This window comes from Ambystoma mexicanum, chromosome 12 (genome assembly GCF_040938575.1).
Source record: "Ambystoma mexicanum isolate Mex_15411 chromosome 12, UKY_AmexF1_1, whole genome shotgun sequence".
Lineage (NCBI taxonomy): Eukaryota > Metazoa > Chordata > Amphibia > Caudata > Ambystomatidae > Ambystoma > Ambystoma mexicanum.
Window position 1 is genome coordinate 1,124,539,622 of NC_090936.1, and position 24,900 is coordinate 1,124,564,521.

The window sequence follows — 24,900 nt, forward strand, 5'->3', positions numbered from 1 at the left end:
ATCCCCAAATTGTATATAAACATGAATGGAAGATTGGTTAGAGTACATTAGTTTAGCACAGGTTGTAGTGGATAGGTAGTGGGAGTGAAATGGGAGTATGGAGGGAACTTGCATCATAAAACATGCATCAATCTGAAATACAGGAGCATCAGTTTCTTTGTAATATCAGTGATCTGTGGTCTGCAATCACTGATCAGGAACTGTATTGCTCCTACTCGGACTAGTCACATAACAATAAAGAAAGGCTGAAGGTCACTGCAGTGCTTTGCATATTAGTATACAGTACATTCACGATTAAGATACATGAGGAAAGGTACCCGTTACTATTTAATTAATTTGTTAACATGTTCTGGAGACGCTTAATCATAGAGGACAACATAGTCCAGGTCATTTGAAATATAGCATTTTGTAACTTGAACTTTTGCTTTTCTCGAAGGAAAACATAAATGAGGACTACAAGTGCCAGAATACAATGCAATGTTAGACTTCAATATTTGGATGGTGGTGTCAATCCATGTAAGTGATGAGTCTCCGAATGTTACCTAAAACAAACCAAAGTTGTATCGCATACTGCCCCCAGGGTATCTGACAGATCTGCTGCTTCTTGCTTCCAAAACTTGCCTCTAGACTATCTCCACTGAGCTGGACTTCCCTCTTATACTCCTGAGTCTGCTCTTGCCTTGCTGGTAAGCCTCCTGTTCCCCCTAGCTGGTGCCTTCCTCCTCTGCTGGAGCAGCTCATTACCCCGCTCATCGACCTGGGTCACGGTGTGCACCTGATTCATCTGCACCTGTCTTGTTGCTAGTTCTCTCTCTATCCCTCCCTTCTACCTGTCATCTCCTGCCATGGTGCTCCCCATTTTCCCTAATTACTCTTACTGCTACTCTATCACCTATCCTTCTTCTCTTTCGAAGCATGGAAGGAAAAATCTCAAAAATGATCTCCTGGTCTCTAACCTTGGCATGCCCATCGCTGACAGTTAAGACAATGCTTCTTCCAGGCAGACTGTCAAAGACATCATCTTTGTTGCTCCCTCTCTGGACCTCTGGACTCACCAAATGGTCTCTGTCCTCTCCCCTTTCTTTTCATCACCCAACAGTGGTGGCACCAGATGGGAAGTACTCTTGGCAGTCTTCTCATCCTCTAGGTTAATCATTAATGTCTATCTGAATGGCACTGTCATAGTCCAGGGCTCTCAGCCTAACCTCCTCATTCTTGATAGGCATCTTCCGTCTCTCATCAACATTCTCCCTTCTCCTGCCTCTCCTCTGTCTGCCACCCCCGTGCCCCTTTCCCATCACTGACGGGTGTACCACACACTGTGGGGTGCATTTAAAGCCCTAAGCAGAAATCCCTGTCAACTAGAAAAGTTGCATTAAACCTTGCCACCAAAAATGGCTGTGCTTTGCTTCCCTGGCACATGTGCGGCAAGCATTTGAACCTTTCACCAAGAATGGCTCTGTGTTTTCTTTCATTTCATCTGAATAATAAGAAGTTATGCCCCGCATTCATAAACGGCCCAAGATTTGTTTTTCTTGCATCTGAACATCAAAGTATGTACTACATCCAAAACAGCCTTGTCTCTCTGTTAATTCAGACGAGGGCAAGGATTTCAACATTGCAATTTGACACAGCTTTTGTTTTTCCTTTCATGTGAACAACAGCACTTCAAACACTGCAAATGAAAAACGGCTTGTTTTTTTCTATTTATACCGTGTCAAATCAAAGAGTGCGCAGGGGGCCTACCCCTCTGTGTCAATTCACCAGCAGGAAGCAAACCCACGCAAATGGACACATTAAAAAAATTCCTATGACCCACTGAGCCACATTACAAACATTAGATGAAAAACACAGCTTGCAGACGCGTGTGAAAGAAAATATGAAAGGACAGCTTTGCTCACATAGCAATGTTAGTGAAATATATTGTGAGTGGGGGGTTGGCTAAGCAATTTACATTATATGTTCCCACACAGGACTCCATCACCTTGGAAAAAGGCTCAGAATACCAGTAAAAACAGTGTTTGGGCTCAGACACAAAACTCAATTGAAGGCCTTGCCTCCCACTGGGAGTCACACCAGTAAGTGAGCCATTCAGCAATTACATGTGATGTGGCTGAGGGTGGTATAATTCTTTTCTCTGCCAGACTTGAAGGCAGTACTAGCAGGGAGGACAAAGAAAGCAAGCGTGGGCAGAGCTTGACCAAGAAGTGTGAGTTCCTCCAGCACCCACTCCCTCGGACAAACTGACAAACTTCAAAGGGTGCCATAAAAATCGTTTTTTGCAAGCTGAGCCAGGGGGAGACATTTGGCTGTGGGGATGAAGCATTGCCGTCCCATATGTGACAGATCCTCAAAATTGCCATTAAAGTATTGATTTGTTTAGACATTTTTTCCAGCACTCAGAATAAGAAATAATTTCATTTTATGATATTTTTCCATGTGATTTCCAGGGGGTTCAGAAGAGACTAAGTACATGTTCATGGGACTCTGTGGACTGAAATGTCCAGTAAAAACTAGTTTCTGGCTGATTTAAAAATGTGACAAGCATAAGATTGGGTGGAAAGATGGAAAATGAGAGAATGAACATGCTTAATCTGTTATGCATTTCATGAAAAGGACAAAAAGGTGCCAAGGGGCCATGCTACCTTGCACAGAGTTGGCGATCGGCTTGCCTAATTCCCTATGACCCACTGGTACCACCTATTTATTTCTCATCGCTGTGGCTAGTATAAGTTTGAAGTTATGATATATTACTCAGTTTTGCTAAAAAGTTGACTGGAGAACAAAGAACTATAATAAATTACAAACAGACAGATGATGCTCTCTTCCCTTGAACCAATAAGGCCAGGTGGCGGAAAGAAGAATGGTAGTCTGTCCTATTCCAGGGTAGGAGTAATTCTAGAATACTTCCCCAGATTGTAAAATGAATGATGTCATTTGGGCTATTTAAGGGAGGGGATGTACTAGACACAAACACACACAAGAATCCAGGGAGACAGGAGAAAGAGGACGGAGGCAGCTGATCCCAACCAGGAGAGTGCAGAGACCAGAACCCTTGCCTAGCTGTCCAGAGTGTCCAGAGGTCCAGCTGGCTTTCCAGAATCCCAAACCGAGGCATACTCTGTAAGTAGCAAATAACCCCAGCTCTAAATTGCATACACTTTTTCTTTTGTAACATTGCATCCAATATGTCCCGCTTTGAAACACCATTGAAAACCCCATTGAAATCCCACTGAAAGTCCCAAATTGCCAGTATAATTCATTCACCTTCCAATAGTAGAATCAGGATTAGCCTGAGTATGTTAGCGTATTTCTTTGATAAATCTCTCAGTTGTCAGTATAAACCCGTAGCATTATTTTGAACAGGTAAATCAATTCATTCCCCGTTGAAATTCACGGTACGAGTTGCTTGAAATTTGAAATTAACCCCCTTGTGTCTAGTGTCTTTCTTTAATAACCATAGTCATTAAAGTATAGCCTCATCAGAATTTGTCTCTGCAACTGAAAACTGAATTTGCCTGTGTGCATTACTCCACAAACTCCTAAATTGCATCTGTCCCATTGAAAACCCCAAACCGTAGTCCCATTGAGAGCAATACCTTTTGCCTAGAATCCCATCTGGCATGTGCCTCTGTCTTTGTCTTTGAAAAACGATTTCCGATTTTAAAAGCTAAACCCCTTACCTTAGCGGCCTGTCTTTGTAAATCCTGTGTGAAATGAGTTTCCATTTGCCGTTTATCTTTTTCTTTTGCATTTGCTCTCTCCCCAAAATCAATTTCCTTACCTCATTTCCATGTTGTTCTGTGTACTGATTAGTAGTCTCTAAGCTACCCTATCTCCTCAAGTGTTGCAATACGAATGTCCTTTCTAGCTGTCCCATAGCAGTTGTGAGTAGCCATGTGATTAATAAGCAAAATCCCATTCTGCCTTTTTTTCTCCAAAAATGTGTTTTCATTTTATTTTCTAACTTCCCATCTTGGGGTGGTGGGCTTTATTCCAAATCCGACTTTTCTCTCTCTATCCTTACTCCTTGACACTGCCTTCCATTCAAAGGAATTCAGGTAGCTGTTGTTTGGGGGTGAGTGTTGCAGGGGGGAGTGCTACATTTTGATGCTATCACTTAATTCAAAACTGTCTTTTCTTGTTTTGCCATTAAAGATCCTTGTAAACTGTGCTAGGATAGCTGATCCAATTGTTCTGTAGGAATCATCGCATGTGTGTTGCCATATATTAGTGGCTGTTGTAGTTTGAATATTTTTCCTTTTTCATTAAATAATAAATTGATAAATATCTTATTGATGCATACCGCCTGGTTCCTATTCCATTCTGACAAGGGGCTTGTGAAGGTTGGGTGCGGGACGGGTTGGGGGCCTACTCAAATAAAAGAACCCATGGTTTAATAAAGATAAAACGTATTTTTATTGTGCGCCACATTCATTGTCAGGGGAAGGAGTCCCTGACTGGAGTGTGCAGTGCTATAAAACCGTGACAACCCCTCTACCATTCCATAGAACACCAGCTTCCCCTAGCTACCTTTAACTGTCGCTCTGCTCTTAACCACCCCTCTGAAAATTTGTCTCCTTCTTGAAGACTTTGACCTCAACATTCTCGCTCTTACTGACACGTGGTCCACTGCCAACTCTGTCATTGGTTTTGACACTCTCCACCCTGAGGCCTACAAGACCCTCTACAAGCCCAGGTCTAACGAGTCTGCAGGCGGAGGGGCATTGATCTTCCCTGAATGAGCCCCTGCTACTATCATTACGACAAACGCATCATTCAAATGCTGCCTATGCAGGCTTGCTTTCTATCCAACCCTCTTGTTCACTTTCATTACCATCTACAGGACCCCTGGTCTGGTCTCCCTCTTCCTCTCAGAGTGGTCTGACCTCTCCTCTTCTCTTCTTGCCTCCAACTCCAAACTTATCCTCCTCAGAGACTTCTCCACTGGACTCTTCTGCAGCCTCTGTGACGTTCTTTCCATCACCATTCAACCCTCTGGTCCGACGCAGTCAGCCGGTCATACCTTGGATGCTCTCATCACACCAGACATCCCCATTTCCACCCCTCTCACTACACCTCTCTCCTGGTCTGATCAAGCTCTCCTTTCCTCTCACTGGAACTCTTAGGTCACTCAGCAAGTCCGTACTGCCAGTCTCCTTCTCCGTCATTCGACTGATGATTCGAGTGTCAGCTGTTACTTTTTCCGCCACGTTCATCCCCCCTCCAACTCCCACCACATACATCCACTCTGACTCTGTCCTTGCTAATCTTCATCTCTCTATCACCAACACCCTGGACATCTTGCCACTGTCTCCAAGCTCAATACCTGTTATGACTCTGACCTAGCCTCTCTAAAATGCAAGCAGAAGTGGCGGACATCAGGCACATTCCCAGACTGGCCTGCTGCCTGCTCCAAAGGCAATTCAGTCACTCCATCTGCTCAAAGAAGAGGGCCCATATCCAAGCCTGCATCTCTGATGCCACTAACAACATTGGTGATTTTTTTTTAATTCTGCAAGGAACTCATCAATCCTACTGTAGTCTCCACTTCTCCCATGCCATACCGGACCCTCTGTACTCCATTGGCCTCCCACCTATTAACAAAAACTCAGGACATGTTGTCCTCACTCTTCTCTTCTCCCCACCCTCACCCTTCTCCTGCTCTCAGACCTCCCTTGGCCCCCACCTCCTCTCCCATCCCACTCTCATTTTTCTGGCCCATAGCACCTAAAGTGGTCTCTAGAGTAGTCCTGGCTGTGAAGGTCTCCTCCAAACAGGTGCACCCCTCCTCCTCCAGAACCATCAAGGACACAATGTCCTCCCTTGCACCAGGCTTGGTTGATTTCTGTAATCACTCCTTTGTCACTGGCTACTTCCAGCTACCCATCAAGCACTCCCATGTGCATCTTCTCAAAAATCCCTCTGCTGACCCCTCCTGCCCTGCTAACTACCACCCTATATCCATGACCCTTTCCTGGGCAAACTCCTGGAGAAGCTGGTTATCTCCCAACTGATCCAACAAACTGAATCTGTTGGTTGTCTCCATGACCGGTCCGAAGTGAAGAAGTTTTTTTTTTAAACTTCACAAAAAATGATAGATTTAGAAATACCGCTCCATGACCACACAGAGTGGTCCTTCTGAATACAACTGTCACGCCCCTGCCCCACACAATTTTGCGCAGGGGCTGACAAGCATGCCAGGACCTAGAAGTGCCATTGAGGGAGGAACGGGTATGTGTATGTGTGCGTGTGTGTTTTTGTGTGTGGTGCGTGTTTGTGTTGGGTGAGTCTTGAGTCTTGGGCGGGGAGGGAAGCTGGGGTGCTGAGGGAGTGTGGTTATGGGATGAAACCCCCAATTTTAAACTCATCCCACCAGAAGCGGAGGTGTGGTAGGGGATAGAGGATGGGCGACGGGGGTGCGGTTGAAGGAATATTGTGTTACGCCACCTACAAAAAGCGAAGAAATGACATAAAACCCCACGACCACCAGGCTTGCTTCAGAGCAACCAGAGGCACTGAAACTGCATTACTGAATACCCGTGAAGGCTTACTCTCAAATCTCAATTCCAACTCTACATCTGTTCTTATCCTTCTCAATCTTTCCTCTGCCTTCGACATGGTCAATCATGCCACCCTGACTAATCGGCTCCATGACACCCTTGGCATCACGGGCCGGGCACTTGAAAAGTTGACCTCTCTGACTATTCTTCCCAGGTTCAACTGGGCCCTTTTCTCTCCAATATCACACTCTCCACCTGTGGCATCCCTCAAGGCTCTATCATCTCTTGTGGCTCTTCAACATCTACCTTGACCCTCTGGCCCACTTGATCTCCTCCCCTCATCACTTCCATTGTTATGCAGGTGACACACAGCTCTCTTTCAAGCTTCCCTCTACTGGCTCCTCTTCCACCTCTCTAATCCCTGACTGTCTGACTGCTATTCAGGCATGGTGTGCTGTCAATGATCTCTGCCATAATGCCATTAAGACTGAGATCCTTCTAATTGGGACCCCTGGTGCCATCTTATCTCCTACCATCTGGCCGCCCTCTATGGGTCCCCTCCCCTCACACTCTTGTGAGGCAAAAAACCTTGGTATCATCTTTGACTCCTCTATCTCCTTCTCTCCTCACATTACAGACCTTGCCAAGAAGGCCCACTATCCACTGCACCTCCTTACTCAATGTCCCCAGATCTCTGGTCCTCTCTAAGCAGCACAACTGTATCCGCTTCTTCTTCAATCTTCCTTTATCCTACCTTTGACCTCTTCAACTAATCTAGAATAGGACTGCAATACTTATCCTTGGCCTGAAGTCCAGGGCCCGCATCTCTCCAACCCTAAAATCTCTCCACTGTCTACCAGTTGCTGCAAGGATCACATTCAAGACCCTCTGCATCATTCACAAGGCTTTCTGGGGCCTGGGACTCCACTACATCCAAATCTTTCTCCCTAAATACCTTCCTGCTAGAGCCATGGGTGTTTCTAGCTCCATCTCTCTGCAGATCAGACGCTTCTCTAAGCAGAGTGGGGGGGATGTAGATCTCTCTCCTCTGCAGGAGCCTCCCTCTGGAATGGTCACCCTGCCCCTCTCAGGCTTGAACCGGATCTCCTTAAGTTCCGATACTTCCTCAAGAACCTCCTCCTATATTTTTCCTTCCATCTCACCCTCCCCTGCTAACACCCCATCGGCCACAGTGATTGGCTGCCCGGTCCCCTATGAGCTTCTACAGGATACCAGCCCCCCCTGCCAGTCAACCCCCTCCTCGCACTTAGCATGTGGACCATCACCCCCTGCACCCATGCAGCACCCTGGCCTCGCCTTAGCACTTGCATAGCCCCTGTGGCTCTTCCCCTCTCCACCTCCCTTTCCCTTGCACTCTCTCCTCATTACCCTTCACTTCCCTTCCAACCCTAGCACTTCGCATTCAGACAGTTGGCACTTCTCCCACCCCCGTCCCTCGCACTTCTGTTACTGCACTTGCAAGATCCGAATGTCACAAGGCCTAGTCGGACCGTTATTGTTATCTTTCTACCTTGTCCGCCCCCTCCCCTTTTTTGTTGCCTTGTGGCGCCTTGAAACACCATCTGTTGAATAGGCGCCTTACAAATATCCAGTAAATAAAATAAATACAACAACGTTCAGGATTGGGTGAGCATCTCTCAAACGCCATTGGGTCATGTTGGCTCTTATGACTGATGTTAGCATTTTTAAATTCGATGAAACTGTGAACATTATTCTGTAGTGTGATAATGATTGTGAAAACCTTTAAATTGACCTTGAAAATTATAATTTCAGCTTGTTCACCTTCAAGTCGAAAATATAAATAATTATCTTGCTATGTCTGTGCACTGTGAACTGAGCATGTGCACAGCCCTCCTTATCCGGAAACTGAAAATATCCTGCCAGGGCGAGGGAATATTGGATGGCCTTTGGCTTGTTATGATATCCGTGATGTCATCCCGACTTCATGCTCACAATCAAGCATTATTCTGTCCAAATCTGTGTGTATATATGCCTCAATGCTACAAATATTGTATTGTTTGGGTGTCTGTGGTGAAAGATGAAATAAACACCAAGCCCGGTGTGCATTACGTATTCTGATATTAATGAATGCAACTTTCTAATCACTGATACATTTTTCAAATATCAAGATCTGTGGTAATTATTAATTACCCAAAATACTCTTAGTTGTTACGCAAAGAAAGCTTGAATCCTCATTGGTGCTACTTGTCCCCTCCCACTTTCAAATAGGGTATTACGAAACAGTATAATACAAGTGCATCAGGTTGTCCCTCTTTCATAATGAGCTTCTTTTAGAATATATTTGATAAGATTATTTTAGGTTTTAAAAATGTGCATTTCTCAAAAATGCCATAAGACTAATGTAATGTTCTTAATATGATTACAACACATACTGGAAGTTGTCATTAGAAATAAATAGTGTACAGTTTTATAAAGAGACTGTTTGCAATTCTAAGACAAGCAGGTTTTTCACTAATATAAAGAGATTGCGAGAGAGAGAATGAGAGAGAGAGAGAGAGAGAGAGAGAAAGAATGAGTGAGACAAACAATGAAGAACACTTGAATTATGTCTCACACTCTGCCTTAAGATATCTGGTGTTTTATTGCCCTCTGGTTGTGCAGCTGCCAGTAACAGTAAATGCTCACCTGACAATGCGACTCTATCCCACATAGAAGGAGACCGAAGCATACAGTAACACAGTGAAAGATAGAGTGAAGGGGACTTTTGAGCGAGAATGAGACACAGAAAGAGATCAAAACATCGTCTCCTATGGGAGAGAATTCTAGATCACTTTATGATAATATGAGATCAGCTAGTAAAAACAGAAAACTAAACGAACAGTATACTTAGTGAAGCCCATTTATTGTAACAATACTTAGCTGCATTTTGAAAGGTCTGGAATCCACACATTTCGGGATTTGGTGCAGGATGGAAGATAGTGGAATGCAGTGACAATGTTGCTATACTTCAGGTTGAGCAGGATGCTCCGTGGTATGTGGCCGCTCTTTCCGGAAGCGCCTGTGAGTTCCCACTTGGTTCAATGTGCGGTCAACTCACCTGGATTCACTAAGCTAGTGTCATCACTATATAAGCGTGCGGGAGGGCACACTACATTAAGAGTAAAGTGGTGGATGTCATTGGGGAGGGCACTCTTGGACTCACAATGGAGACAGATATGGATGCTATCATGGAGAGTGTCACTGAACAACAGGTATCCTCATATATAACTCAAATTTCTACATAAGGTTTACTGCACCCCGGCCCAACTGAATAGGTACTACCCAGATAGCTCTGCAAAATGCACTGGGTGCCACGTGGACCCTGCAGATTTTATACACACACGGCATGTGAATGCATGTACTTCCGGCCCTTCTGGGGGAAAATCCCTAGGATTATGGGTATGATGATCTCCGAATGCCCCTTCAACTCCCCTGAAGCTTGGCTTGGTTTGACACGCCTTCGGGGGCTGACAGGAAACTGGAGAGAATGGCATCCAGGGTTGCACGGGCACGATAGACAAGGCCTGGGAGAAACCAAAGGTGCCTGGGGTATATTTAGAGGCAGCTGTCTGTGTTTTCAGCAATGTGGTCTTCATAGTAGGCCGGGGCATCATTGAATTCAGAGTGATGTGCATGCAAAGCAGTGCAGCCAACCCTGACTGCTCACAACAGTGTCTGGCTGGAGTATGGCAGTGGTCAACCAATGTCCTATGAGGATGGGGCCATTGGTGGTGTGTTGCTTCTGCTCAGCTGCTTGCACCCCTAAAGCCAGAAGACGGATTTACAAATACTTCATGTGAGCAGGTAGCAAGAACGAAGGGCTCTTGTCTGATTACAGGGTGGGTACTGGGCATGGAAGATGCAACAAAGAAAACAGAACAAGGAGTCAGACAGAGGTGCAACCGGAGCCCAACCCTGCCGCCGCCTTTATTAACTAGCGCGCATGCGCCGGCTCGCGGGCCGCGCATGCGCGTTGCGTGTACCACGTACACAACACCAAGTCTCTGAGCGAAGGGCTCTGAAATAAAATGCCTGTGATAGGCAGATGACCTGGTCATGCTGGCACCCACCAAGGAAGGACTCCACTACAACCTGAACCTACTCGAAGAATACTGTAAGACCTGCACCCTAAAAAAGTATAAAAGTATGATATTGCAGAATAAAGCAAAGAACAACAGCAGCAGATAAATTCAAACTACACCTGAATGGCACAGAAGTTCTGCATGTTACAGGCCACACTTGGCTAGGTCTCACAATAAGTGCTCCTGGGAGCCATACACTGGCAATCAGGACACGTCATGCAGTAGCTCTCTGTGATTTCTGCACAGTCATGAAGCAACTATCATACTTTAATCCACCTGCAAAATTAATGCAAAAGCTACTTGACCGCACCATTTACCCTATCCCCACTTACGGGAGCAAGGTTTGGGGTCCATCACTAATTGAATAGTATGCAAAACGGAAAACAAAACTCAGAGTGATGCTCTGCATCTCAAGGTCTGCAGACGGGCGCTTTGTGTGCATGGAAGCTGCCCAAGCCTTGGGTGCAGAGCTGAACTAGGGAAATTACCCCAGCTGCTCAGCATTCAAAAGCACAAGTAGAGATCTCATAGCCCAGCAAAAAATAATACCATAAGTGGAGAAGGTTTGCAGATTCTGCACTAATCCTAATAAAAAAGACACTGTCCAACATTTGATGACAGAATTCCCACAATTGATGGATAAGCGAAAGCAATACTTCTGGAAACCTTTTAAGGGCTGGAGATTGTTATCTCGAGAGTCAATATGGAAAGAATTGTTGGCTTCGAATCAGATTGGCCATTGTAAGATTTATGATATTGTTGAGTCTAATCTGATAATTGGTGAAATGTGTACATGCCTGATCTTCCTTGTCCCTAAATTGTATTATGAATTTGTCTATAAAACGGCGGCAAAGTCTTGGAGTTCCATGTATTCTGGTATCCGGTCATATTTTCGAATACCTATTTTCGAAATTCAATTTTGTCGAAAACATTTTGCCGAAATTCTTTTTTTCGAATGTATTTTTTTTAAATGTATATATTTTTGGGGTTTCGTTAGTAAAAAAAGTGTTTAAAAAAAACAGGGGTTTGAAAAAATGTTTTCCGGCAAAATGTTTTCGAGGATATGGCATTCGGAAAAAGTCACTATAAACCATGCATTCTATATGACTTGTTTATGTATTTGTTTTATTACTATTGCTTAATTAATTTTAATTTGTTTTGCTAATTTTACATGTGTTTACTTATTGAAAGGTTGATCATGTTTTGGTCATGATGTCAAGCGAATCTCCAAAAAAAAAAAAAAAAATTTTCTAAATGCACGGCAAGTCCACATAGTAAAACCCTTGAAACAGTTCCTTGATCAGAATGTTGTGGTGATTCAGCCAAAGTGCCCCCACAGTTTGACAGCATAAGAAAGCAAAGACAGGAAAACTAGCCAAAGACCTAGAACAAGATCTAAAGAAGTGATAAACAATCTACTTGAGAGATGAAATAGGACAGCACATCCAGCTTGAACGCTACAGGTAATTGGGGCAAACTTTAAACTTGCGGGTTCCCTTTTCTGCAATAAAATCATAAGCACACGCAAGCACGCACTAAATACAGACTGAGTGCAGAGACATCTTTATGGGAGGGCAAAAGGGGAAAGCCCCCCGGACCCGCAAATGACTTCCTGATTCAAAGAAACGAATGCCAATATTTGTACAAAACGTAAATGACACATGCCAGGATGCTTTATGGTGCACTTAGAAGGCTCCAACCTTGCTGCCCTCAGAATTGTTGAGAAGCGCATTCTGCCCTGATCAATTTATCCTGTGATCATTGCTTTTTGTAAGTCTTCAGAACTCCTGTAGCATTCTCATCGTTCTTCTTTGGAGAATATATTGATCATGTGCCATATCGAAAATTGAAATGCCTATTGATACATTTCAGTGCCACAATTGTTAAGAAGATAGCTCAGTGGGTTAAGCATTTGTTATAGAGATGTGTTTTCATAGTCAACATTACAGTACAAAATTCCAGAAAGGCCGTTCCTATCTCTGAGGGTTAATAAACGTGTGCGTGTGTATATATATAACTTTTTTTTTGTCACACTTACTGGGCTACAGAACAATGTACATGCACCAGCTAGAACTAGCTATGGGCCTGATTTACAAATCCTTTTCCAATGGGCTTTTCCCATAAAAAAGTCTTTTGTATATCAGGCCTTACATAAAGTAACATAGGACTAGTAGTGTGCAAGTCTAGAGACTGGTTAGCCTCCCCCAATGAAGAACATAAAATGGTAGTGAAGAGAGTTAATTCTAAAGCATGGAATCATAGTCAGGGTTGACTAAGAACCTTTGTCACAGTGGAGCTGGGTCAGTGACGATTGTTAACTGGTTATTTACATCCAAGAATCTGTGAGAATAACAGAGGAGTCTAGTTGTTTTGTATTGTGATTTTATTACACAGTTTAGTCGACACGTGTTTCGACCCTTGATGCAACAAGATGAGTCTCGTCCCCCGGATCCTCCAGGTTTGATTAACAAGTATGAGCTACCAGTCCACAGCCCACCACATTGAGCTTTGCTACTCCTAAATACACTCATTGAATATAAATAACCACTTAACAATCCTCACTCACTGGCACAGCGGCACTTTAACAAAGGTTCTTTTACCCAATCCTGCCCAAACCATTTTCAAGATGGAAGAGCACTGTCTCCTAAGAACCTACTCACTGGCAGCAGGGACCTCCCTAGTTTAGGTACCTACTCACTGGCAGCAGGGTCCTCCCTAGTTTAGGTACCTACTCACTAGCAGCAGGGTCCTCCCTAGTTTAAGAACCTACTCACTGGCAGCAGGGTCCTCCCTAGTTTAGCTACCTACTCACTGGCAGCAGGGTCCTCCCTAGTTTAGGTACCTACTCACTGGCAGCAGGGTCCTCCCTAGTTTAGGTACCTACTCACTGGCAGCAGGGTCCTCCCTAGTTTAAGAACCTACTCACTGGCAGCAGGGTCCTCCCTAGTTTAGCTACCTACTCACTGGCAGCAGGGTCCTCCCTAGTTTAGGTACCTACTCACTGGCAGCAGGGTCCTCCCTAGTTTAGGTACCTACTCACTGGCAGCAGGGTCCTCCCTAGTTTAAGAACCTCCTCACTGGCAGCAGGGTCCTCCTTAGTTTCCCATGGTCAACGATGTGATCTACACATTCTAGTGCTCTGACAAACTTTCTATGGAATCATCGTGCTATGCTCATCTCCTGTCCTTGCCAGCTGACAATATAGTAATCACTGAGAAATCATATTATCTCACTATGTAGTGCTGTGCTGTCTTCTGGGGAAAAAGCTTTTCCTTCTTACATACTGGTGGCACTGTTTAGCCAATTGCCTGATTGTTCTTGTGATGTAGACCATTTGTGTGTATGGGGTCATAGACAGAAGAGAGATGACCAAATGTCACAGGTCTCTGGTGTGCATATTCTCATGTCCACCTAGTTGCTTTTTTACTAAAATTTCAAAGATACATATGCACGTCACAAATAACAGTTTGCAAATGCAATACAACAAATCAGACGGAATCATTTAAGCTCAGATCAGTTCATATTTTGACTGAGGATGGATAAAATATAGCTAGAAAACCTTTTGTAAAACGTGCTTCTGTAAAGTGTTTTTTAAAATTATTTTCGTGTTGTTTTATTATGTGATTTGTGTACTTTCCACATCAGCTCTACAGAAGAGAGTGCCCGTGCATATTTTCATTGCTGCCAGGGTGGCATATCAAGCTAAAGTGTCTGATGGCAATTAGGTGGGGCACAACCAGATATTCTGGATCTCTTAATTACTTGGATGGCCCTGATTGATGACCATGATCTGGAAGTAGAGTCTTGCCAACACTGCCCACACAAGCAGCTCAGGTTGGAAAGAGCCTGTGAGCGATGTGAGGGGAATTAGAAAATGAGAGGCACTTTTTACTGTCCAGTGGTGGAAATGGAAAAAATGTGGTGGGGGATCCCACAAGTGCCGGAGTGGGGGAGGAGTTGGGGGGCAGAGGGGGCGTGGTCTAGAGGGGGCGGGGTTGGTAGTGGCCATCCGATCAGATAAATACTTTTAAAAAAAGAAAGAAAAATAAGTGCCCACAACAGTAACATTGCCTTTTACCGCCGGCCAGGGCTTTAAGTGGGGCACACTAATCTCCTCTGCCAGCCCCGGCCACTACACAAAAGGATTTTTTTCTGAAGCCTGAAACTCTCGCTCGTGTGCGAAAGCTTCAGGCTCCAGAAAAAAATGCCTTTCAGCCGTAATGGTGGCGCCGCACCTGCGAGGCATCCCTTTAAGCAGGAGAAGCCTGTGGGCCGGCAACGCCATTATGGAGAAAATGCGAGGCCGCTGGAAGCTCAGGCCGTTTTCCTGGAGGCTGAAACTTGTGGAGTTTCAGTTTTCAGGAAAACGGCCTCAGCTTCCAGCAGCCTCACCCTTTCAGCCTTAATGGTGACGCTGCCCCTACCCAGCTGGCACGGGGCAGCGCCACCATTAAGGCTGAATAGGCGAGGCCCTGTCCCCTGCCAGGCAAGCCTATAGAATATAAATGCAGAGATCAACACCCTCTCCCCAAGGGAGCCCATTGAGCTGGGGCTCGTCAGGGAGGCGTGGCATAACGGACCCGCAGGACCCCTGCAGTTAGGCCAGACCCCCTTTATGAGCCTGGCTCATTTTGTTGTGCGAAAAAAAGAAAAAGAAAAAAAAAACGCCCGCGAGGGCAGCATTGCCTTTTACGCGGCTCTGGAACTGTTGTCTAAAGCACAATGCTCGCTACATGTACAACTGATTCCCTTCAGTTGTACATGTAGTGAGCATTATGCATTACACATCAGTGCCAAAGACGCAGTAAACGTCAAATGCGGCCGTCGCAGACGTTTTTTTTTTCTTTTTCTTTTTTGCAGCGCGGTTCATGGGCTTGGGCGGCTGACTCTGGCAGGATCCCGAGATCCGGCTACACATCTGGTGCCGGATCTCGGATCCGCCGAGAGCCGGCCCAATGACCAGCACTGTTACTGGGAGAGCGGAAGTGTGGGTGTAACAGGGACCACGTTAGTTCCAACTCAGAACATGCTACAGCTCGCATGTCTCATTTTTTATTAAGGGATAAGCTGCGACTCCTCTGCTGTCACGCACCTTTAGACCCCGCATGCTGAATGGATATATTTTAAAATCACACATAATGATTGAATCCCAAGTGCCTGAGAGACCCGACGCTGTCTATCATTTGTTCACACCTAATGTCAGGATGCCTGGATTTTCGACGATCATTGGTGAAGTGGGCTGCTTTGACTTTAACCGCATGGCGCCTTTTAATGTCACACGGATTCCTCACCTTGACTGGTGAGACTGGCTTGCTTTACTAGGCCCTCTGGTACTTCGGGAAGTTCACATACTGCGCCCGGCCTAATGAAGACGTTGAGGTCGGATCCTAGGAAAGAGAAGAAGGGGGGATTGGAGAAGTGGTTTATATCCTAAACCTGGCTGGGAGATGAGCTTTGCACAAGCTGTTATTTTCCACCAGGGAGTTGCGGTGCTGTAGTAAAATGCCAGAATTCATCCATCATAATGTCACGGCTCATATTAAAATGTCTTGCGGGACCTGAGGGAGGGACCGGCAGGAGGCATCAAATCAATTTCCATGCAATTGCCACGGTTTTCGGAACCTAAGCCCTCTGTGATGGCATTACGGGTACACACAGGGAGGCTACAAATAAGGGCCATACATCAGGGGAGGAAGTAATTTCGGGATGGCAGCTGATCTGACTGTAGCGCAGTAGATCACCGTCAAAAGGGACACGAGCAGGGCAGTGCTCCCCTCCAGAGAGCTGTGTTCAGTCGGCAGAGTCTAACATCTGGCTGGACTAACGCGGACCACTGCGTCTAACACTGAGCATTGCCTCTGTATTATGAAGAGAATGACGTAGGCGCTACAGTCGGTACATAGCACAGTGAGTAGAGCGCTCACTTAGTTATCCGTGCAGAGCCTCCTGACGAACGAGCTCGATAAATGATGTGGGTAATAATAAGCAGCGCTCAGATACCCAATGTTGTTTGTAGTGCTATATTATTATTAATGTATTATTTACTGCATTAACATAATTTCTCCAGAGTCAGTACGCAAAGCCTGTGAAGACGACAGAGAATGCTCGCTTGAAATAAGGAATTTCAAGTGTTCACCTTGAAATGTTATTATATTATCAAACCCGTCATTGATAATGTGGGGTGTTGGCAGGGGTATTGCACGAAATTGCTGAGGGCAAAAAGTCTGACCCCTATTTTTTTGCATATATATATATATGTGTGTGGGGGTGGGTAAAGTTAATAAAAATGTATATGGGTGTTGTGGGGGGTCACCCCCCACATATAAAAATGCGAACAAATGGGAAATAAAAAAATGGACTTTTGGGACTCAGACTTTTGGATTCAGTCATTTCACGAAGATCCGTTGGCAGGAACTACATATTAGTTTGACAAAACCATCATAGATGCTTCATTGTAATTCATATTTCTATAGGCTTGAATACTGTTTTTGTGAATACTAATGGATTAACTGTTGCAGAAAGGGGTCGCTTTGTGGACACTAGGAAGAAAGCCAGCTGCATTTAATATAGTTTGCGCTACTGCATGGCATAGTTAAGGTTAAGACAAATTGTCTATGTAGTTTCAGAAAAAAATATTTTCTTAATAACGCTTGAACGCTTCCATAAAAAGAAATCTGAAAACATTCCATAGTAAAAGGTTGAGGTAACGGCTACTATAATGAAAATCTCATCATTATTCTTGAACAGCCACTCCTGACACCATTTGTGGTGGCATGGAATGAGGAGTCTGACCAAACCGTGGCATGGTGATTTATATAAACCTTTCTTAACAAAAAAAAACAAAACGATCTCTCCCTAACTAGAGGTGGTTTCCCTACCTCAATATAAAACTCGGCCAGTACTCATCACAGCACGATTGTCTGATAGTTTACAATAACACATTGTTTCAGACTGCACCATAGGTAGAGAAGGCTTGGGTGTTGTTACTACCCTGTGGGATTGGGAGTTAAAGGGTCTTTTTCCTGGACTCGTCCTTTTCCCCAGGAGGTGTATACCTCCCCATGAGATCCTCCCACATGTTACCACCCCCTAGGTGGACTATTGGTTAGCGGCTGGACCTCCCTAGCCTCATGGAAAGGGGCTCCCCTCTGGGGAACAGTGACACTATCTGAAGTGTCGTCACAGTACATTTATAAGATGTACATTACGAAAATGCATGGAACTAGAGGTATGAAAGCTCACATCAAAGTTAGAAATGACTTTGGATTATATTTTCAGGAGTTGTAAATTGCATGTAGGTCACAACTGTAAAACTCACAAACGCCTCTTGTACACATTTAAAACTCAAATCAATGGCAGAGTTCAATGTAATTTAATGTGAGCTTTCATTTATATTGGATGTGCACAATATGTTAGCAGAATGATTGTACATTTTATGTATGATCTCTAAACCTCCAGGTTGGAGATTTACACTTCATACAGGTACACTAATCTACTTCTGGAAATGCACATTAAAGTCAGGGCTTACTTTATTGTCAGTTTTCAGGAGATGTACATCGCCTAGATGTACAAACTGCCAAATTCATATATGTCTCTTGTACCTATTGAAACCTCATATCAAAGTCAAACCTGACTTCAACACAAGGTTTTATGCACACGCTCCCATGACACACCCTCCTACAACCTACCTAACACATATGCTGCTTCCACATGTTCTGATCGCATGCTCCTATGACACATGCTTCTGTGACATACCTACAATACACAATCTTACCAGGCATATTCCTACAATGAACAGTTTCACCACATGCTGGTATGCTCTTACAAAACATGCTCCGAATTAGTGTATCGCTGTTATACAAAAAGTACATGTACATTTAGAAAATGTACATTACTCTTGCTCAGAATCAACATAAAACTTCAATCAAAAATGTAAATGAGTACTATAAGTAGACCACTATGCTGATGAAAAGTCACATCAAAGTCATGTCTGTTAGTTTTCAGCAGATATAAATGATGTTCTAGTACGAACAGTAAAATTCATATCCCCCTCTTTTATACATTGAAAAATCACATCAAATTTAGAGCTCACTTAATTTGGAGATGTTTTTTATGTGTCTGAGGCATACAATGCATGAGCATCAATAATGCACATTTTATTTACAAACTCGTCATGTATGTATAGACATTAACATTTCATACATGTACACACATATACATCTGAAAACTCACATGCGAGTCAGGACGGACTTTGATGTCAGTTGTCAAACCTCACTTCAATGTATGTTTGCATATGTACAGGAGGGGTATAGGGCATGTGCAATTGATGACTTTGTAGCAAACACGCATATGCTACTTATACTCCATAAATTCACATGCCAGATACTCAAACACTGAACACTGATAGGCCTTACCTCACACAGTCTTTCAACACAGTCTTATGACTGTGCTCCTATTACACACACACAATCCTATGATACACACTCCTACAACATACACTCATATGATACACACAACACAGAATCTTACCATACACACTCTTACAACACATACACACAATGACAACACACACTTACAAAAATACACTTGTGCCATGTGCTTTAACAGAACCTGCTCTTATGCCACACACACTTACAATATATGTTCTTACAACACACACAGTTATGATAAATGCTCACAATCAATGTACAGCTTCCATACAAAATGTGCAGGTACATGTAGAAGATGTACATCTCAGATATGTACACAACTATGCATATGAAAACTATTGTGTACATGTAGTAAATATAAGGTACATGGCAAAAACAATGTACACTCATACGTTAATACACTACTAATGTAAACACTCATATTAAATTCACTTATACTGCATACACTCAAATGCTGCACACTGTACTCCCACACAACAATGCTGAACTTATAGATACAAAACCTTTTTAAATCATGAATTAAGGTTAATCTAACAGAAAGTAAAGTATACAAGAGTGGGAAAGATAGTGCTACGGTTAATCTAAAGTGTGCAAAGAGAGTGGATAATAATGCAAAGGTAAAACACTTGCTGTGTGCGACTGCAAATTCAACGAAAATATGCCTGATCTGTCATGAGAGGTTCCAATAACTGTGACTCACTTGAGTTATTTCTGCTCTATATTACTCTCAGAGAATTTGTGTTGTATTTTTATCTGTGGATGTGTATCTCTGCTCTCCCAATTCAAAGTTTGATGTGGCTCTAAATAATGATAGCCTCACTGCAACGTTCCATATGTGTCCTTTTCAATCCAAAGATCTTGTTTTGTAAATGCAGAGCTTCTTGGTTAATTGTTGTGTAGATTTGTACATTATTATGCACTGTTTGACTTTGTATGGATGCATTGAAGGCCCCCACATTACTTGTGGAAGATTTTGTTTGGGGTCAGTTGATTGCAAATACGGTTATGATTGCTAGAGCATTGGTGGAACATCACTATACATGTATCTTATATGTTATGTTGTCAAGGATCTGTGTACATTTCTTGTCATGACTGGAAAGATATACATATTGAGCATGATAGCAAGAATAATCAATACTCACGAAAAATGTGGCCATTTTGGCCAGCCTAAAGCAATGTGGCAAACCCAGTTGAGACTGGTTTGGCTACATTCTTACAGATGTTTCTTTGCAGCTGGGAGAATACAAATGCAGCTAAATAAATAACACCCTATAGTGATATGATTTGTCCACAAGAGTTTAGCATTTGAAGTGAAGTTGTCTATAAAATATTTGTAGATCATTGTTTGGAAGATACATATTGTTGATAATGTAATCAATTGCCAATGTTGTCCAGCAATGAATGTACATTTTAAAAATGTAAAACACATAAGAAGACAAATATTGTGGGTTTTGATTATTATAGAACTACATAGTTTTGAATGGAGTTCCTACTCTCTTGCAAGTAATACTTTAGCTTCAGAAAAGGCTTGCAACTAAGGGTAATCACTCCATATTGCTGCCTGGCTTCCTATCGCTGAAGCGTGCATATCTTATTTCAAGACCTAAAGAGAAAAAGAATCCCTTGGAATGTACCATTAATTTGTACATTTCGAATATGCTTGATATGATCTGATATGATAGGTAATTTATAACGTGCCTCTACATAAGTGTTTCTAAGCACGACAAGACAAGGAATTGGGGACAGAGGAGCTCAACATTTCTTCTTACGTGGCCTTGTGTCATTCAGATCACGCAAGTGTGGGGGCATGGGGGAGTAGTGGGGGGGAAGCGCCAGGGGGGAAGATGGAGGAGAGTACAAGTAGCTCATAATTGCTTTGCTAGATGGCTCATAAGTGTAGAGAGTCAGGGGACTGTATGGTTGCAGATAAAGTCCCTTAAGTGGTATCAGGAGGCACATATGATAGTGTGACTTCATATAGACATCAGAGATGTGTGTAGAGAAGGAGAGGGTGGAATGAAGATGACACTAAGGTTCTTAACCTCACAGGAAGGAGCAGGTAGGGCGCCCAGGGTGGGCAGCCAGAGTGAGAAAGGGAAGGTGGCAACAGGTGTCCCAAAGAGGTCTATCTCAGTCTTACTGGCATTAACACAGCGATCGATGGAGGCACACCATTCCTGAATTGAGAAAAAACAGTCTGGTTTGAGAGAAGGAGCAGAAGAGGCTGTAGGGAGCCTAAAGGACATCTCAGTTTCATCCGGATAACAGTGAAAGTTAGAGCAGAAATTAGAGATGTGTTTGGCCGGAGGTGCCATGCACTGGTTAAAGTGCCAGGGAGAGAGGTTAAACCCACGGAGAGCACCACAAGTAGAGAGAGAGATAGAAGAGATGAAAGACCCAAGTAGGACCTGGTAGGGTCGATCACTGAGAAAGGAGGTCAACCAGGAGAGGCCAGGTTGTTGCAGAGATGATTGAGCAGGATGGAGCGGTTGACCGTGTCAAAAGCAGAGGATAGATCAAGGAGAATGAGGACAGAAGGAATGTTAGAGTCAAGATTGGAGAGCAAGTCTTCACAGGTGTTCAGGAGAGCAGTGTCCATGCTTCTGGCTGCTCTGAAGCCCGACTGATGGTCTTGCAAACAACCAACAGATTCAGTATGTAGATTAAGCTGGGAGATGGGCAGCTTTTCCAGGAGTTTTTCCAGGAAAGGAGTGATGGACATCGGGTGATAGTTTGGCAGAGAGGAAGGTTGGGCAGAGGTCTTCTAGAGAAGGGGGTGCACAAGGGAGTGCTTGAGGGGGGAGGGGAAGGTTCCAGTGGCTAAAGAGTAATTGTAGAAATCGGCCAAGTTGGGTCAGTTGCCGGTTGTTCATTTTACCGCCAGCTAATCACCGGCTTCGCACACAACTCGAGAGACAACGTTCCCAGGTCGGAAAGACACCGCTCGAGGGCCGGGACGTCCTGTGATTCCTACCCACACTTTCGTCCCCCTTCTTAGGACTTGAGCGGATTCCCCGTTGCAGCAGCGCGGGGCTCGGGCGCCAGGCAGCGCCAGGCAGCTCCAGGCAGCGCCAGGGTTAGCAGGGCCATTCGCCATTCGCCTGGAAGAGAGATATTGCTCTCTGCTGTCTGCCTACTGGATCATCGCTGCTGGTTGTAATACCAGCCTCTACACGCCAGACCTCGCGCTCGCTTCCTGGAGGAGGCGGAGCGCCCTTGCGCTCACGTGACTGGTCACGTGTCTCTTCTGCCGGCTCAAAGAGGAGCACAACCCGGCCGAGTGGCGCATTTCTCCTCCACAGATATTGCTCTCTGCTGTCTGCCTACTGGATCATCGCTGCTGGTTGTAATACCAGCCTCTACACGCCAGACCTCGCGCTCGCTTCCTGGAGGAGGCGGAGCGCCCTTGCGCTCACGTGACTGGTCACGTGTCTCTTCTGCCGGCTCAAAGAGGAGCACAACCCGGCCAAGTGGCGCATTTCTCCTCCACAGATATTGCTCTCTGCTGTCTGCCTACTGGATCATCGCTGCTGGTTGTAATACCAGCCTCTACACGCCAGACCTCGCGCTCGCTTCCTGGAGGAGGCGGAGCGCCCTTGCGCTCACGTGACTGGTCACGTGTCTCTTCTGCCGGCTCAAAGAGGAGCATAACCCACCCTTGCAGCGTTAAGCCCGAGGGGGTAAAGGGCGTCGGCTGTTGTGCGGCTGTTTGGCGCTGTGGGGCCCGCAGAAACACTGCTAACTTGTTTTACACCCATCAGGAAATTACTGCTCAATCAAGTCATGGTGGACCCGTCCTAAGGCGTAAGACCATTCAGCAGCGCCGGATGCAAAATCCTTGGACTGCCCTCAAGCCTGACGGCTCGTCCTCTACACTCAAGAAAACAAAGGTAAGCGAACCAAGTTGCTTGCTTTCACCTACTGCCTTTAACGATCCGCAAGTAGCCCCACTAGCTGCTATGAACAATCTTGCACCGCTCCACACTCCTGAAGTTACAATCTCTGGCACCGAGTTAATCCCACTATCCCCAACTGTACGCGAGCAAATAGCCGTGACGATGGCCATGTCCGGATTGGCGGACATGAATCTTTCGCTGCTTTGCACACAAGTTATTCCATCTGACATTCCCGCTGAGTTACCTGTAATGTCAGGAGAAATACTAGACGCTGCTGCGACATCTACAATAGACAATGACCTGATTGGCCATCAAGAAGAGCCAGCGGACGTCTCTAAACTTTCAGTCCACTTAGAAGTCACTCACAGCACAAAATTCCAACCTCAAATGCGATTACTTTCTTTAAAAGACTTACCTCCGATTTCCCGCTTACCATCGACTGTATCTCCTCCTCTGACAAAAACACTTACAGAGCAGTCGTCACTAACCGCCGAGGCTGTTGATGAATTTTTTTCTCCATTTGACTTCACTGACGCCGAATTAATGGAAGCTTCCCAATGTGACGAGGTCACTGAGCCACAAAACAATTCTTCGAATATCGGAGTTGAAACTGAAAAAGAATTGGATGCTATTGTTGATAAGCGGCAGGTGTGCATACCCACTCCTACTCCGACGTATACAGATCCAAACGCTACCCAGCCTCCAAAAAATTACGAGAAAAGAAGTACTTTGCACCACCCAATTGCAAATGTTCACCGGTCACAGAGCATATCAACCTGTCACCTAGAGCCATCAGCCTCGTTGCAAACACTTAAAAAACAGCAGAATATCATAAATAAAAATGACATGCAACGAAACATGATGCAACTAGATGACACCCTCTCCATTTTGTCAAAAAACAGACCAAACTCGCGCTCAACGCTCTACGTTGAAAGAACAGGGTGCGACCTTACAGTATCAACGCTGCAAACACTGAGTTCGAAGCCATACGTATCTCATACCGGAAAGAAACAAGCCAGCACACCAAAAGCCCCACCGGCTCGCACGAACCCAGTACCTTTATCAAATGAGAACATCTGTGCTGCAGCAGAAAACTCATCTTCAAGTAGCGACTTGCAATCAGAGACATTAAATAACACACGCTCTTCCGTTGAAGAAAATTCAAGAGTCAAATCTAAACCTAGTCTCTCCTCTGCCGCTGCCATGCAGATTTACAACAATGTTTTAGCAGCTTCCTCAACAGCCCTTCTTCCCTTTTTAAAAATGTACGAATCCCTTCACGAGTCCTTTAAAGATCAGACTGAGCTCATTATAAATATAAAAACCAAGATGGATAAATTTGAACAGTCAACGAAGCCCTACAGACGCAACTGACTCACGAGGCCGAACAAACGTTAAGATGGCAAGAGCGGCTGCGTGATCTTGCCGCACGTCACCATTGTCAAAATGACTCTTTAATGGACGGGCTACTGGACGCAGTAAAATGAATGAGGCACACATCAGACAATGGTAAAGTTTCAAACTCTGATGCCCCATGGTGCTGTCCTGGGCCTCACTTGACAACTACCAGCGTGTCACCAGAGGTCGCCACCTTGAACAAGGATTCGTTATTGCACCCTACGGATTTGAATAACTTAAAGAACATAAAATCGCATTCGTCAACCAAGCTTCCAGTAGTGGCCGACATTTCAGTAGTGGTGTCATCACAATCCACAAAAGAAGTTATTGAACCATCACCCTCGAACGGAAAGATCACCGATAACCTTCTAAAACCAATTGCTGATCAGGCGGATAATCCAACACCTCTAAGACCTCAAACTGCAAAAGGAGTAGTTGCAATTCAAAATGTCTCGTTTGGAATCTTCTCTGGTCCTGCCAAATCATTACAAGTCAAGGAAGCAAAGAACTCTACTCAAAAAGGAACACAAAACGTTAGCAAAAAGACGAATATTATCACAAATAAACCTCT